The sequence below is a fragment of the Podarcis melisellensis genome, assembly GCF_964234715.1.
Source record: "Podarcis melisellensis genome assembly, chromosome: 13".
NCBI lineage: Eukaryota > Metazoa > Chordata > Lepidosauria > Squamata > Lacertidae > Podarcis > Podarcis melisellensis.
This window is the reverse complement of record NC_138545.1, coordinates 32,298,311-32,315,452: the sequence shown is the minus strand read 5'-3', so window position 1 is coordinate 32,315,452 and position 17,142 is coordinate 32,298,311. Positions and strand designations below refer to the sequence as shown.

At 44.3% G+C, this 17,142-nt stretch overlaps 1 protein-coding gene across 4 annotated transcripts in view; it reads right to left on the bottom strand.

Moving 5' to 3' along the window:
- Positions 1-16,057, bottom strand: part of SRCIN1 (SRC kinase signaling inhibitor 1) — a 318,961-nt gene extending 302,904 nt beyond the window's left edge. Inside the window, exons 1-3 of one of the 4 annotated variants that reach the window (XM_081885564.1) lie at positions 15,413-16,057; positions 14,517-14,611; positions 4,964-5,075 (exon numbers count right to left, since the gene is read on the bottom strand). The gene's annotated coding sequence lies outside the window, so the exon portion shown is untranslated. Of the gene's footprint in view, positions 1-4,963; positions 5,076-14,516; positions 14,612-15,151; positions 15,260-15,412 lie in introns of those variants that run through there. The other 3 variants (XM_081885563.1, XM_081885565.1, XM_081885567.1) reach the window with 3 other exon arrangements.
- Between the last annotated feature and the right edge of the window lie 1,085 nt (positions 16,058-17,142).

The window sequence follows — 17,142 nt, the reverse complement described above, 5'->3', positions numbered from 1 at the left end:
CCTCCACCGCTGGGGGCAGTATACTTCTGAATACCAGTTGCTGGAAACCATAGATGGGGAGAGTGCTGTGACTCTGTCAGATCCTGTCTGTATGCTTCCCATAGCCATCTGTTGGCTACAAGAGAATGCTTGTTTCAAGCCTAATTTCAGTGGGGTGGGACCCCGTGGGCACATGTGTGTCTGTGGGTGGCACAGTGGTACCTTCTAATCTAACTGCTGAACTACATTGACACTACAAGGCTTTCACTTTAAAAGCAGTGGGAAAGTTGGAGGTGGTACCTTTCCTCCAGGTTTTAAGGTTCTGGAAAACTTTTAATTGGTAGTTTTTTCTTTGGTTCCTTCACTAGCAAAATAATAGATGAACCGAGCGACCCTGTTGGGAAAGGTCAGTAGTAAAGCGAAATAATTATCATCTCTGTTCTTCAACAGGGATGTCTCCAAGGCCTTCTCAAATCAGGGATGTGCCTCCTACTTGCCCAATTAGTCAGATTCTCAGTGGCCTCACAATCATTCCCTTGCCTCCACATAGGATGTTTCCTCACCTAAATTATTAGAACCGGTCGTGTTCATCAGGCCTCGCAAAAATGACTCTGGTTTCTGGTTTCTTCTCACATACCAGAGGATGAACTTGGCACTTCTTGAAGATGTTGCATAACCTTTTCAACCAAGGACAGAATGGGGAATAGGAGAGAAACCAGGCTTTTAGTGCCTTCATGCTGCTGTTAACTTGGGACGTCCAACACCATCAGACTTGGCATGAATTTGCTATCATGTGCATCTCGTGGAGAGCTGGACTCAAAGCACATATTGTCAAAACACCTTCCAAATCTTGGAGATGGCCTTGTTGTAATAATTATACCAACAAAAGAAGAGGCAAGCATTTCACCTGAAGCATTTAAACTGGTCCTGATGGTATTCATTTTGAAACAATCCAACCATGACTAGAGAGGGATTGTCTCCTAGGGTTCATAGAATCAGAATACAAGGACTACTAAGAAGTCCTCCTTACATATTAAAAGATGTCATGATTTTCTGCACAACTTCGCATCCCTAACTAATTTTACAATTCCCTAACAAATGGTATGATACTCAAACAAATGACTCCCTAACTTCTCCAATCTCTCTTCAACTTGCTATCTAACACTCACTAACTCCCAGCCTTTTTGAGGATTTGAGGATATGTAAGAAGTCCTCCTTACGTATTAAAAGATGTCATGATTTTCTGCACAGCTTCGCATCCCTCCACCAAAGAATGCTGGGAACTGTAGCTGTGAGGGGTAAACCATGATTCCCAGCATTCTTTGGTGGAGGGAGTGATGTTCTTTAAGTGTATGGTACGTGCACAGCCTTTACGTACAACTCTGAAGATGCTACTAAAAGGGGATAGACTAGGAGAAAGAGTAGGTTTGATAGAAGCAAATGTGTTCGTTAAATTCTGAATCTGAGTATGAATAAAGCAGGGAGATGGAGGTTGATCTTAGAGCAAAAGGGGCATGCAGATGGGGGGAAGTGAACTTTCCCCATGCCTGCTGCTTGTTCCCTTGTATAACCTCCCACCCTGAAGTGCTTTTCTCCCAGCTGAGCCCATGTGCTATGTCAAAGCTTAGCTAAGAAACAACTTGAAGGAGAAGGTAAAAACTGTGTGCCTAAAAATGAAACATCTCTCGATTTCCTTGTTTTCTATGTGACCTATGACTGACCTGGGTTTAAATATAAAACTGTTAACGTTCAGCTTGGTCCTGAATCAGTGGAATGAATTGCTTTCATTCAGGCAAGCACCAAAAAAAAAACCCTCACCATAGCTGTTTGCAGTAGCAAACAAGTCTCTGTGTGTGTGTGTGTGTGTGTGTGCGCGCGTGCGCGTGCGCGCACACACACACACACACACACACACCTCCAGCAAGACAAGGCATTGCTCTACTGGTGCTGTATCAGCCCTTGGGGGACATGCTGCATTAAATATAAATTATGGCTGGTGCACTTTGGAGTGGGGGGGGATGGGGACAAGGCTGTTATTTTATTCTGTATTATACAAAAAGACCATTATTGCTCTTTCTTTCTTTCTTTCTCTGCAGCGAGAGGAGAGAGGCTAGAGAGCAGCATTTCTTCAACCCCACGTGTGTTTGCTAGAAAAAGATCATGGCTGATTAACCAATCTAGCGGGTACCATCTGGGGCTACGGTTTTGCCGAGTGTCTCAATTCCTTCTGCCTGTGCTGCTGGGAGCGCTGTTGAATAATCAACCAGCCACCTGCCCCTCTGTGGTTTTATTTCCTATAAATGCATATTTCATCTCTGTCACTGGCTTCATCAGTACAACAAACTTAATAATAAGTACAATTCTATTATTATTATTATTATTATTATTATTATTATTATTACATTGTGAAGTTTAGGCTTTTGTTTTAGGAAGACATTCGTGCGCTTGGTTTCCCCCTCCTTTGCATTTGGGGGTATGTCTTATATGGAAATTGGCAAGAATGTGTGTGCTTGTACATAAAGTTGATAACTGCCTATTCTTCAGGCAGAGGGCAGTGGCAGTCTCAGCTGGCAGACTTTAGCCATTCAAAAACAGAAAATTATCACAGCACTTTCAAGTGCCACTACAAGGCTGCCTCTGATCCATCCACTTTTCAACATTTAGATCTGTCTAAAGAAGCCAGGTGACACATGGAATGGCTATCCGTTGGGATGTCTCAACAAGTTAAACTGTTTTAATTGTAAGTTCATCTCCCTAACAAGCTCTACAAGTGGGATTGGCATTTCCAAGAGAAAATTGTCAACACCAAACTAACCAGAATTCTTTGCAAAATCCATGAAGGTTAAACCCTCTCTTGGATATGTTTTGCTTTCCCATGGGGTCTGATCACCATGCCGGAGGCAGGAATTCCCCTCTTCCAAATCAGATTTGCTAGGGACCTTGACAGCATGAATGTGTTTGCCTTCATATGTAGTCCTACTGGTCATTGACCGTAATAAAACGACTTGACTAATATGCAGCTTGACTTACTTGCTAGAGTCAACCAAAGCTGATAATTTTGAATGCAAGTTCTGCGGCACATGTGATCTCTACCCATGGGCTCCCTGTGTTACGGATTGTATTGGTCAGCCAAGTTGGGTGTTGGTCAGGCTGGGGATAACGGGAATTCTGGTCCAGAACATCTGGAGGGCACCAGGTTAGGGGAGGCTGGTGCTGGTCGACAGAGGAAAGGTCTCTTATTAGGACAATGTTCTTGCCTTTTGGACAGGGAGACGACTGAGATTCTATGTTCTTGTATCCCCAGCAATACAGAATCAGTGCTTCTGAAAAAGACATGGGCAGGGGAGGCCTAGCTGTGCAATGATGGTTGGTTGTTTCTGACTCAAACAACTGCTCCGAAAAAAAGCATCTTCTCTAGACTTTGCAGCAAATGCCTTGTTAGCCATTTCATTTGGCAATGACCCATATGCACTGCCTTGAACTCCTCAGAAGAAAGGTGGCTAAATAAGTAAATAAGCTTGAGGCCCAGCTCAGCCAATGTCTAGCCCCAGAATCTGCACCAGCATGTTCCTCTCTTGTGGACCATGCTATCTGACATTGAGTCTCATACAAGAGTATCATGGTGTCCTTTCTTGTCTGACAACATCTATTTTAGTTTGAGGCCCGAGGAAGCCTTGCACCTTTGCTTCCCACCCCCCAAAAAAATATTCCGCACAAATGTCAGAAATTTAAGCAGCATGTAGAGCAAGGGGACCTTTCAGGCCAAACACTGCAGGCAGCGATTTCCTGTTGCCTGACTTAACTAGAAACGGTTCACACACTCAGCAGTGGGTCACTGAGTGATGACATTTCAAACGCCATATACATGCACGTGCGAATCAACTCCAAATCTCATGTGGAAAGAGGTCAAGTCATCTTTCTATTAATGAATCAGCCAGAGACAACAGGGAGGTCTCTCTCTGAGAAGTGTTTATTCTCTCCCTCCGAAGGCAGAAAAGTATGGTCTCTAAAGGGACAGAGGCATGGGTTCATTACCAGGAACCAGGTCGCCTTGGGCATTGAAGAGCGGGCAAAGGCCCGCCCCATCTCTCCCAGCCTCGTGTTTTCAGTAACGAAACAGGCGGAAAGGAAAGCCAAAGACCTAGCTATCACTGAATACACCACAATGCAGTCAAAGCACATGGCTTATCCCCCCCCCCTTTCCAAAAATCCCAGGAACTGTAGTTTGCCCCTCACCAAGTTGAACTTCTCAGCACCCTTAACAAACTACAGTTCCCAGCAAAGGTTAAAACTAAAACCATTCTACCATTTTTTAGGACATCAGTAAGTACAATAAAGCAGCCATAAAGCACTAGAACAGCAAATAGAAAAAGATGAGGAAAAGATGAAAAATATTATAACCATTTAAAAATCATTTAACTGTAGCAATTAAAATTATTCCAGTTATTCCCCTTTTAATGGCCACAGGCTCCTCTTTCATATAGAGAGGGATGAGCTGCTGTGCAGGCTGGGATTGTTTAAGATCAAACGTTTTTTATTCCAGCTTAATCAATCTTAAATGAGCACCTCCACAAGGACTGTTTGCATTCCATTCATCTACCATTTCTCTCTTTCTCTCTCTCTCTCTCTCTCTCTCTCTCTCTCTCTCTCTCTCTCTCTCTCTCCACACACACACACACACACACACACACACACACAGAGCTTCCACTTGCTGACAAAGAATTCAGCCTTCTGAGAATTTCAACTTTTTTATTTTAAAAAAGGTGATTCTAGCCCTCATGACTGAAAAGATACATAGGCAGAATGTGCTGAATTTTCAGAAGCCAGACAAAGCAGGACTTGAAATAAGCAGAGGGTGGGGCTTGAGTGTTCTGCATGGCTTTTATCCCACGCAACACTATAGCTATCAGAATCAGGACAAAATGTGCAATTAGCATTTATGCAATTATCAATAATATGCTTGTTCATTTTCCAAAGTTCCTACCTGTTTCAGATATTCAGGTAGGCTTTCTTAGCAGATCATGCACAGAGTTCAATCAAGATGCCAAACTTTGTTGTTATTGCCATTCAGTTAGAATTCTAACCTGTCTGACTACCTAGGAATATGGAAAAAAAGTGGGTAAGAATATTTCATCTCCAACATAAAATTATCATAAGGTTTTTGTTCATCAATAGTTTTTCAATTTCAATTTCAATTTATTTATTTACGGCTATTAGCCCATAAAATATGTACAAACATAAAAACACAGAAGCATAAAAATCCGGTACATCTAACAACAGAAGGGGAACACCACGATGCAAGGGTAGTCATTGAACAGTGACAGTAACGGCTTGGGGCCCGGAAAGATCCAAGGGACGGTTCACAGAAAAAGGAGAACTGGAGACGAGATCCGTCATGCACTCTCATCATGACTGTCCGATTAGTTTTTGTTGTTGTTGTAATTTTTTGGTGGTTTTTGTGTGTGAGATAACCGCATTCAGGAATCTCGCCACCTGCAGAGTTACAGAAGGATCTGTATCCTGCAAGAGCAGTGCGGCATGTGACCCAACAGGTCTGCCAACCAAGCGCAGTAAACCCAGGAATTCCAATAGTTTTTCTCCACAGGCACGTACTTCCACGTGTGGTGGGAATGTCCCAAAAACCAACTATTCAGGACAACAATCATACAAGAAATATGCAATATAACTAAGTATTAGAAGACACCCCAGAACTGGCCCTACTATACAGCTTCCAAGAGAATACTGCCCACTCACATCATAAAGAGCTCATAACCCGCCTACTCTCAGCAGCCAGAAACATCATAGCCAGACACTGGAAAGACCTGTCAGGAGTAAGCATGGACCAATGGTATCTAATAGTATGGAAAACAGCCTTATTAGAAAAAAACTACCCAACAAACTGAAACTGACACGGGGACAAATTGAAGAAGACACCTTCACCTCAGTATGGCTCCCCCTTTATTCACATGCACAGCCCAACAAGACAACATCCAGAATCCGCCAACAGCATACGAATATCTGATTCAAAAACACACACACACACCTCACTCACACACAAAAACAAAGTTCACCACAGCCAATCACAAACAATCAATCAAACCCTAGGCCAGGCTTCCTCAAACTTGGCCCTCTAGATGTTTTTGGCCTACAACTCCCATGATCCCTAGCTAGCAGGACCAGTGGTCAGGGATGATGGGAATTATAGTCTCAAAACATCTGGAGGGCCGAGTTTGAGGAAGCCTGCCCTAGGCCAACCCCAACCTCTCTCACCACCAAAGGAATACAAGAAAATAGTAAAGAGAACCCACACAAGCGATGCCGACCCAAAACCCCACACAAAGTGGAAAAGAAAAATTGCCACCTGACCCCAACCTCACTTACCATGGCCCCGTCCACCTCTTTCCCCCTTTTCATGCTAATGTAACACTAATGTCTCAACAAATGAAACTGATCTGTACATGATTGTAACTTGAAAAAAGAGACATTGCACATACTTTTGTAAACCAATAAATCTTTAATAAAAAATGTTTTTAAAAAAGATTTTCTCCAGTGCACAAATACTGACTTATCTTTGTAATAAACTGCTGTTTCTTACAAACAAATGCGATGATAGTAGGAGTGTTAAAAGATTTTTGAGCAAAGGATAAGGAAAAAGTCAAACCTGAATATGGTGTATTCAGAACCACCTCGATTAGTACTTCAATCGCTCACTCAATTTCAATTTTTTTACACTTTCAGTCATATATTGCCGCTTAGTGGACAGCATTGGTACTGCCAACTTGTCATATGGACATTTTGAAAAAGGGAAATTACAAAGAAAACTAATTTAAATCATGGCTGTGAAAGCCCTGCAGACGTGTGTAGCTATTCCTTTGGTGTTAGAGAGTGCGAAATTCTCCATCAGAACTAACTAAATGTATCAGTATATAAACATCCTCCTTTGTGTGCAATGAAAAACCAGCTGGGTTTCTGTTCTGTCCGATGAAGTCTCCTGTGCCCGCTGAAAGCTAGCTATGCTAATAACAGAAGTAGGAGGGCTACTAAGGCACTGTCAAAAAAAGAGTGGAAATTTGCAGAATATTTGCATATGCTAATTTATATGTCCATGTGCAAACACAGAAATGAATGATGTAATTTAAATATAAATACATCTTACCATAGTGGGGAAGATTGATTAGGTGAGCTGTGTTGTGCACTCAGTCTGCTGTGTGGGGACCAACTTGCCAAAAAACCATAGAACTGTAGAGTTGGAAGGGATTACAAGGGTCATCTAGTCCAACCCCGTGCAACTGGAGGGGTGGATGTCTGTAAAACAAGACACAGCCACCATATCAACAGAAGTCACTTCAAACAACAACACAACATTTGTTTATGTTGCACAAGTGAAAGTATACCCTTATTTGGACTTACTGGTGTTGAAAAGCTGCCAGCATAATTCCTCACCAAAAATGGGGGAAATTACTTTGCATTGTGAGGCTGATGCTTATCATTCTGCCCATGAAATTAATTAACACCAATGTATTAGATTCAGGTGATAGGTTAAAAAAAGGTAAAAAGGTAAAGGACCCCTGGAAGGTTACGCCCAGTCGAAGGCGACTATGGGGTTGGGGCGCTCATCTTGCTATCAGGCCGAGGGAACTGGCGCTTGTCCACAGACAGCTTTCCGGGTCATATGGCCAGCATGACTAAACTGCTTCTGGCACAACAGAACACCTTAATGGAAACCAGAGTGCACAGAAATGCCGTTTACCTTCCCGGCACAGTGGTACCAATTTATCTATTTGCACTGGCGTGCTTTCGAACTGCTAGGTTGGCAGGAGCTGGGACAGAGCAACAGGAGCTCACCCCATCGCGGGGATTCAAACCACCGACCTTCTAATCAGCAAGCTCAAGAGGCTCAGTGGTTTAGACCACAGTGCCCCCCATGTCCCTTTTGCAGCCATAAAGGTAAAGGGACCCCTGACCATTAGGTCCAGTCGTGACCGACTCTGGGGTTGCGGCGCTAATCTCGCTTTATTGGCCGAGGGAGCCGGCGTTTGTCTGCAGACAGCTTCTGGGTCATGTGGCCAGCATGACTAAGTCGCTTCTGGTGAACCAGAGCAGCACACGGAAACGCCGTTTACCTTCCCACTGGAGTGGTACCTATTTATCTACTTGCACTTTGTGCTTTCGAACTTTTGCAGCCATAGTACCACATAAATAATCACAATATGGGCCAAGGCATTGCTTCTTTTCCCCAACATCTGGTATTTGGAGACACACTGCTGATATTTGGAGGCAGTATATAGATATCCTGACTGGCAGCCATGGATGACTTTATCCTCTGTGAATTCATCCAATCCCCCCCCTTTAAAAAAAAAAATAATGTCTTAAGTTGGTGACAAGCCCGAGAGGCTCAGTGGTTTAGACCACAGCACCACCCACATCAGATGATAGGACTCCGCTATCAGCTCTCCTTTCCATACTGGGGCAGCGATCCTCCCTGCCCCTACCCCACAGTATATCTGCCCCCACTAGATACCCATGCAGTAGCAAAATATTTAATTAACAGGCTTGCACCCACAGGTAAGTGGCTAATGCCTGAACTTTATTAAGGATGATGGTCGCACTGTTCAGGCCTATTGTCACAGTTACAGTTTGATGCAGGGTTGAGATGGGGGTGGTGCAGAGCCAAGTCCCAGAAAATTCCAGCTCTCCCCCCCCCCCCCCCCCGCAACTGCCCAGCACCTGTCCTGGATCTGGCTGCTCTTAGTGGTACTTTGTCCCCCTTGGCCCTTGCTGATTCTTAGTGCATGATGGTCCCTCGGTGTGCCTCGCTTCCGTCACCTCTGCTGCACCTTAAGCCAGCACAGGTTGTTCCTCCTCTGCACTTCGATGTCCTACGTCACCACCTTGGTTTCCACAATACGCCTCCTCACGCCTCTCCTGGAGAGTTGTGCCAAAGCTTGGGGTTTGCCTCTCTTCTCCTTAAATAGGTCACTGCTATTATTAAGGCAGGTTCCAATCTGAGTCAGCTTCAGGTGCAAGGATCACATGCTCTGTGCTTCCAGCCCTATCTTAGCCTGACTGGGCACAGCTGTGTTTCCTCAGGCATTCCCCACCTGGGTTTAGCAGTTATTCTCTCCAGGGTTGCTGGTGTCATGGGCTAGTTGGATGCAGAGGAATGGTGGGAGGAACCACCAGGGAAAGAAGGTTCAGAGTCCCAGGGGTGATGGCGGGACAGTGATGTGTGGTCAAAGGGAGAGGTAATAGGGCTCAGTGAGTAGGAGAGTCTGTGGCAGAGAGAAGTTCAGAATCAGAGGCAGAAGCTGAAGCTGGCGAGTGGGAAGGGAGAGGCCAAGAGGCATGGGTCAGGCTGGTGAAGAGTCGCGCGCATCTCCCCCTCCTGCTGCAATAAGCTCCCCTCCCTGCTCGTCTCCCAGATCCAGAAGAGGGCTGAAGCGGGCAGAGGATAGATTGGTGACTTGCAGATGCAGTCTCTGATTTGCTTTGAGAAAAACTCTGGAGAGCAGGGGACTTAAGACAGCTGTGGGGAGGTGAGGACTCAGCAACTGTTTCATAGAGGCAAGACCTACTGGAGATGAGTAGCCGTGCTCATTAGGCCTGACACTCCTGTGCAGATCGTGTTCTTTCTAGTAAAGAGTTAACTCCAACTTGCACAGTGTGATTCACTGCTGGCTCGCTCCTGAACCTATTTTCATGTAGACCAGACAGGGTCTTGACTCCTAGGACTCAAACTCCCTCTGAACATATATATGCAAACTGCTTTCTACTCACCACTCTGGTAACAGCAAGCACCTCAGCTCCCACCACCAACTCTGGTGGGTCCTGAGGCCAATCTTCAACATTAGAAAACATGGTTTCCAGTCAGTCTTAAGCTATGGCATGACCTTTTTAAACAACAAAAACAATGTACTGTGGTGGTTCAGCTATTTTGCTTGATATATGTCCCTCGAAAATCCCTGCTTGCAAAATTTGCCAGAAGAGATCAGTTGAGGCGGAGGGGAATCTTTCTCTGCATCCAAAACCATTTGAACCAGCAAAATCCTGCTAACGTTGAAGTGCAGTGCTTAATCTTACACCTTCCTTGGTCGTGAAATGCCCCAGACTAAATGAGTACATTAAGTTTCCATGTATAAAATCTTTATAAAGGCTTCAGTAAAGAGAGATGGGTGTTTTATCAGACAGTTAATCAATTGTTATAGGTCGTTGCAGAGTCCAATGGGTAAATTGGTTGTCTTAACTAATGTTTGTAAGCCTTTATCACACTGGTGCAAGGAAAGAGAGGGAGAAAGAGAGATCAGGTGTGCAGCATTCTTAGGAGGTCTATAAAATCTTTTTCCTGCCAATGTACATTGTGTGGTTCATTTTGAGTCTAGAATAACAGCATTTAAGTTAGCCCTTTAGGGTTCTCACACCTTATTTATCTCAGTTCATTCAGAAATTTTTAAATTTCATCTTACCTTTTCCCCCACCCCCCAAATAAATGTTGGTACCCGATTGCCAGACTGGGCTTGTTTGAGTTGGGCCCATAAATCAATAGCACCCCCCACTTTAAGTCCCAGCACTGCTGGCCTTATCTGGGTGAAGATAGGGGGCAGTAGCAGCAAGGCTCCAAAGAACATGCAAACTAGGGGACGGCCCCTGGCTCATTAGCAAAACACATGCTTTGCATGTAGAATGTCCCAGGTTCATTCCCTTGACCTCCCTAATTAAAAGTGGTAACAGGTGATGAGAAAAGCCACCAGCTGAGATCCTGGAAAGCTGTTGCCAGCCTGTGCTACTCCAGAGATAAAAGAAGGGTTTCGAGACTTGGCAGCAGGAACTGCATTGCAGGGGTTGGACTAGATGACCCTTGAGGTTCCTACGAGCTCTGCAGTTCTCCAATTCTTTGATCCTGGGGTGTGAGGTTGAGCCTTGCCAAGCATCTCTCCCTTCTCATCACAGCCCACCAAGATGGGCATCTAGTGTTCTCTGCTCTAAAGGCAGCTTGCTTTCTGACCTATGACCTGGGTTCCCCTCCTGTGGTGTGGTGGTACATGTTGGAAGTCTGGGAGTTCATCATGACAGCCCCCTGTCCTGCCCAAGTCACATCCCTAAAGAGTCCATAGCCAGACCCCAAAAGGAAAATTGAAACATAGATGAGTTGGCAGAGGGTAGTGCAGTGATATAGCATGTTAGACTTGGCTGGGGAAACATGAGTTCACATCCCTGATCAGACAGGAAGCTATCTGGGTGACCCTGGGCCATTCATTTTGTGAGCCCAGCCTACCTAGGAAAAGGAACATGTGCAAGCTACCTGCCTTGCCCTGCCCCTCAAGCTTACATCACAGGTAAAAAAAACACTCCAGCAAATTACATTGCTGCGAGCACAATTCAAAGTGTTGGTGCTGACCTTTAAAGCCCTAAATGGCCTTGGTCCTGTATACCTGAAGAAGCGTCTCCACCCCCATCATTTAGCCCAGACACTGAAAGCCAGCACTGAGGGCCTTCTGGCGGTTCCCTCATTGTGAGAAGTGAGGTTACAGGGAAACAGGCAGAGGGCCTTCTCGGTAGTGGCGCCCGCCCTGTGGAACGCCCTCCCATCAGATGTCAAGGAAATAAGCAGCTATCCTATTTTTAAAAGACATCTGAAGACAGCCCTGTTTAGGGAATTTTTAAATATTTAATGCTGTATTGTTTTTAACACTCAATTGGGAGCCGCCCAGAGTTGCTGGGGAAACTCAGCCAGATGGACGGGGTATAAATAATTTATTATTATTATTACTACTACAGGACCGCCTCTCCCGGTATGCCCCACGGAGAGCCTCAAGGTCCATAAATAGCAACACCCTAGTGGTCCCAGGCCCTAAGGAAGTTAGATTGGCTTCAACCAGAGCCAGGGCCTTTTCAACTCTGGCTCCGGCCTGGTGGAACGCTCTGCCTCATGAGACCAGGGCCCTGCAGAATCTGATTTCTTTCTGCAGGGCCTGTAAGACAGAGTTGTTCCGCCTGGCCTTTGGCTTGGAGCCAATTTGATTCCCTCCCCCTCTTTCTTTTTTCTTTTCCTTTCTCCTCCTGCGATTAGGCTACATTTTAATATTTTAATGTTTCAATATTTTAATGTTGTATTTTAATTTTGTTAAGTTGTATTCATTCAACTTGTTTTTATTATTGCTTGTTAGCCTTATTATTATTATTATTACTACTACTACTACTACAACTACTACACTCTTGCTGTGCTCCTCCACACTGCTGCTTTATTCTGCCCTCCTCCAGAGAGTTGAACACATCAGCCTTCTCATACTTTCCATGTCTGCACCAGCCACACTGGTCTTGTATATACCAAGTCAGGTGTGTGGCCAGACAGGGTCAATTCCAGAAAGAAGTTCTCAGCATGTTGAAACTATGTGGCTGGAGACATTTCTGGATTCACAAGTTACACAACCAGCCTACCGTGATGTGGATGCAACACCGTTAGTTTAGTTCTGGGGTCCCCAACAAAGCATTCATTGGCATCATGAAACCTCAGACACCTCCTGGCACACTCTAAGGCCCCTTGCCCACCCCTATTTTTTATTTTATATGAGCTTTTTAGGAGCATAAGGAGTTGCTTTATACTAAATTAGCATGTTGATCCCTCTAGCTTAGTATTAGTCTACACTGACCAGGAGCTGCTCCCCAGGGTTTCAGGAAGGGAGTCTTTCCCAGTCCTTACTGGAGATTGAAGCTGGGACCTTCTACATGCTAAGGCAATGCTGTATCAATGAGCTGCAGCCATTCTTGTGGCTTATTGTTTCTTTGGTAGGGAGGGTGACTGTTTTTTGAGAGGTTTTGTCTGCTGACTCCCTCTGTCCTTTATTTGCTTCAGGACTTGGTATTTTGACTGTTTCGGAGGAAGGTTCTGAGCATCGTCAGATTTTCTTCTGTGAAAATGGTATTTTGTGGCGCCTGTGACAGTTCTTTAGATTTCCAAGTGTGCTCCCAGGTACGAAACAAGTTGAAGACCCCTGATGTAGTTACCAGTACGTAGTCTGATAGCCCACTCCGTCTAAAAGCTCAGATTGAGTTACCAGCACATAACATCCCATACACACAGCAAAAATTTAAAATTTAAAATCCCATTGCATATGGCCTAAGTACCTCAATGCTTAGTCAGGTGGGGAATTAATTTTGGTTTAAGAAGGTATTCCCTGAATTGTTACACAGCCAATTTATGGAATACTAATTGTACATTATAGTAATCCTTTTAGGGTCTGTTAACTTTTGTAGTTTATCATATTTTACTTTACTGCACAACCCTTTCATAGATTCTGGCTTTGATGCACTTTATAAATCTGTAAAATAACAAATAAATACTGAATTTTTAATACTCTTATGAGAGTTGTGTCATTTTGAAAGGCCTTTCCAATAAACAGTGTAATGCTATGCCTACCTAATCAGAAGTAAATATGCAGACATACCAGTATAGTACAGGCTGGTTTTATAGAGCACTTATACCTTTAAGTCCATAAGTGATTAAATTATGAAGAACATCTAATACCGCCAACTCTATAAAATTAGGATATAGACTTCTAATAAATAAAATATTTACAGACCCCCATGGCTTTCCATCCAACCCTCATAGTCTCTAAACCCAGAAAGAGGAGAAACTCAAAGGCTCTCACCGCAAAAGCTCAGGATAAAATATCACCTTCTTTCTTTTCCTGGTTGCAATTGAGACTGGTGATCACAAGATGGCACTAAACTGCCCAAATACAAAGTTCCGGGTTGGATTTTGCAGGGTTTTTAAGAGACAAACTTTTTTTGTCTCTTCTGAAATCTTAATTTGAACCAGAACTTACTAGGGCTCAAGCTTTAAACCTGCCTTCATTGTCCCGGATTTTCTCTTAGATGCATGGGTTTTTCCTTGAATGTGAGTGTGCCTCTGAGCGCTGGCACAGTACCTTCAGAGATATTGCCATGCATCTGAAATTAGGGCGCAAGATCAGACAGTATGGTTTCCAGGCAGGTTTGAGCCCCTTGTCTTTTTTAAAAATGTAAATGAATCCTCTGTCAGTTATATATATGAATTACTGCTGCCAAATAGGTAAAGAATAAATATTTTCTGGCGGAATCTCACTCAGGGGTTATCCACAAATTTTCCTCCACTCTTTCCAGGCACAGACTTTCTTTAAAGCTCTGTGTCTGAGCACACACACCCCCTTTAAATTATAAGCCCTTTGCTGGTGTAAGAGTCTGCTAGAGATGATTTTCCAACGTTAATGTTGTGGACATAGAGCAATAGATGGCTCTCTCTGTCATGTCCTGCTAATGCATTTTCCAGGGGCATTGGGTTGGCCTGTCACAGATAACACAGGATTTGAACTTTGTGCCAATTTCTTTTTTCAAAAACAAAACAAAACAAAGGAGGGGATGAAGACCCCCTATTGTAACATAGCCACAGAGATAAATGAAATAATTCATTTAACTTTGAAAACTGATTTCTAAGGTTGCAATCCTAACCCCATTTATGTGGAAGTAGGTGGCCCCAAATAATTCAACAGGACTTACCGTACTTCTGAGCAGACGTGGCTGGATTTCTTTGTAAGCGTGAGTCTTTTTCTTGTTCCTTTTTCCTTTTCCTTAGGCCCAGGTCGAGTCACACAAAAATCTAACAATTAAAATAAGTGTAAGGTAGAAATTAAAATCACAAAAACTCACGAGAAACAGCCAATACCAGAATAACAAAACAGCAGAACAACAGAATTGAAGTGCACAGCAACTAAGCATGTAGCCTTTCTAGGCCCTTTAACCATGTTAGAGAAAATTAAAAGTGCAATTGAAAAGTGCTTGAGGCTTTGAGGCCTGGTTGGGGGGGGGACTCACAAACAGTTTTTAGGGTAACCTAATTGACTGTCCCCCTTCAAGCGAAGGGAAGATAATCCCTCGACCAAAGGCCTTCGTGAAGGATATTGATAAATTGTGCAAAAGCACACAAGTCAGTGAAGGTGCAAGGAGGGTCTCCCCTGCTGATTTTAAAACCCAAAGCACGATCATTGCATGTGGAGGCCTTCCTTCAGATTCTGTGTTTGTAAAAGCCTGCAGGCTGGGCCCGTCTTAATTTTGATTTCGTGTAAGCTACTCAGGGACCCTTTTCAGCTGGAAAAGTAGGATACAGATCTTCAAAATAAGTAATTAGCATATACTGTACATCAAGAGGTGAAATGCTGGACGCAGGAATGCTTTTGCTAGGGCTCCACAAAAATCTCTTCAGAAAATGGGAGTTTCCTTTACTCTCAATAAAAGGCCCTTTTACTCTCTTCCCAGTTTCAGTTGAGTACAGTCAGTAGGCCACAACCAGTTTGGCTTAAGAACTAGGACTGTCTGTATGGCACCTGATGAAACAAAGGAGAACTTTGAAGATTTTAAAACCCAAATTTTATCCTGGTTTCCTCTCCTGCTGTCAACTTACCCACAGAGGGAGCCGGGCTTCTCAGGAAATGGACAGAAGAGTCTCATCCTGAATTCAGTTAATAGCCTCTCGCTTAAGCTCATAAGCTATGTGACTTGGGGAATTTGTCCCTCACTGAGGATCCCCTGATGGGTTTTGAGGTGAAAGGACCTTTTTATTATACTCTAATTTGTACTCTGTGGATGTTCAGAAGTTAACTTGAAACAGCTGCAGGCTGACTGCTGTGAAACCAATCAGCTACTAAGATCTACCTGTTGGTATGCAGATCCATCCTGCTTTCTGTTATGCATAAGAGGCTTTCTGGAAGATTGAGCGTGATTTAGGGAATGGGGGAGGCAGCATTTTCCACTGAAAAGAATTTTTTTAAAAAGAAGGAGGTGTCTGCATATATTGTTAGGGAGATTTGGGAAGGTGGGGTCAGGAAGATGCAGGTTTGGAGGAAAATCTTAGCTCAGTGGCAGATCTTTGGGCATCTACCAGTAAGGCTAGGAAAGTGGCCTGTCTGAAGCCCAAGACAATTGCTGCCAGTCAGTGTCATATACAGTGGTACCTCGGGTTAAGTACTTAATTCGTTCCAGAGGTTCATTCTTAACCTGAAACTGTTCTTAACCTGAAGCACCACTTTAGCTAATGGGGCCTCCTGCTGCCGCCGCGCTGCCGGAACACGATTTCTGTTCTCATCCTGAAGCAAAGTTCTTAACCTGAAGCACTATTTCTGGGTTAGCGGAGTCTGTAACCTGAAGCGCATGGAACCTGAAGCGTATGGAACCTGAGGTACTACTGTAGAGAGAGAGGGGCCAATTATCTGACTTGGTCTATGCAAAATCCAGTGTCCCTAGGCCAATGGATATCACTACCTGTGCTACCATGCTTGCTTATGAAGGGGAAACCAGAACATCTACACTTTTCTCCCCGCAGACTGCTTGCAACTTCAGGGGACAGTGGTCAAGGGAAGGGCTGAACAACCAGCCCCTTGATAGCTCTGCATCCCAGTTAAAAAGTTTCCCCTAGTGAGAGCCAGCATGGCGTAGTGTTTGGGTTAGGACCTGGGTGGCCGAAGTTCAAATCCCTTCTCAGCCAGAAAGCTCACTGGGTGATCTTGTGCCAGCCACTATCTCTCAGCCTAACCTACTTCACAGGAGTGTTGTGGGGGTAAAACAGAGAACCCTGTAGCTACCACGAGCTCCTTGGGGAAAATGGGAATAGAAATGTAATTGTGAAATACGATAAAATAAAGATATTGGGAGATCAGATCGCTGATCTCTCCTGTGTCACATCTGTTGGTCAAGGATGAGGAACCTGTCACCCTCTAGGTATCATTGGATCCAGTCGTCAACAGCTCTAGCTGCAGTTCCGCATCCTAGCTTAATAGTCAGAACAAACTAGCGTGATCTGTATGGGCCATTGAACCAGGGACACTGCCAGCTCCTGGCTTCCTGAGGCAGCCACCAGAGCAGAGCTCCCAGAAAGACCCCTCTGCTGATACTTGGCCTTATAATAACAAAACCCTAAAACTAAAATAATTAAAAAAGAAAACCCACCTCAGCACTCCAAACAGTACTGGGTGGCTGTGTCTAACAAGCATAATTTCCCACAGTGCCCCAAGGTAGCCTCACTGCAGGGCATTGTGGGAAATCTAAATGATGGCTAGCTGCCAAGCTGCCCATTACTGCTCAGAGCGCTGCTGTCTGCCAGTGCTGCCAGAGAAGTATGCCTTCTGCCCAACGCCC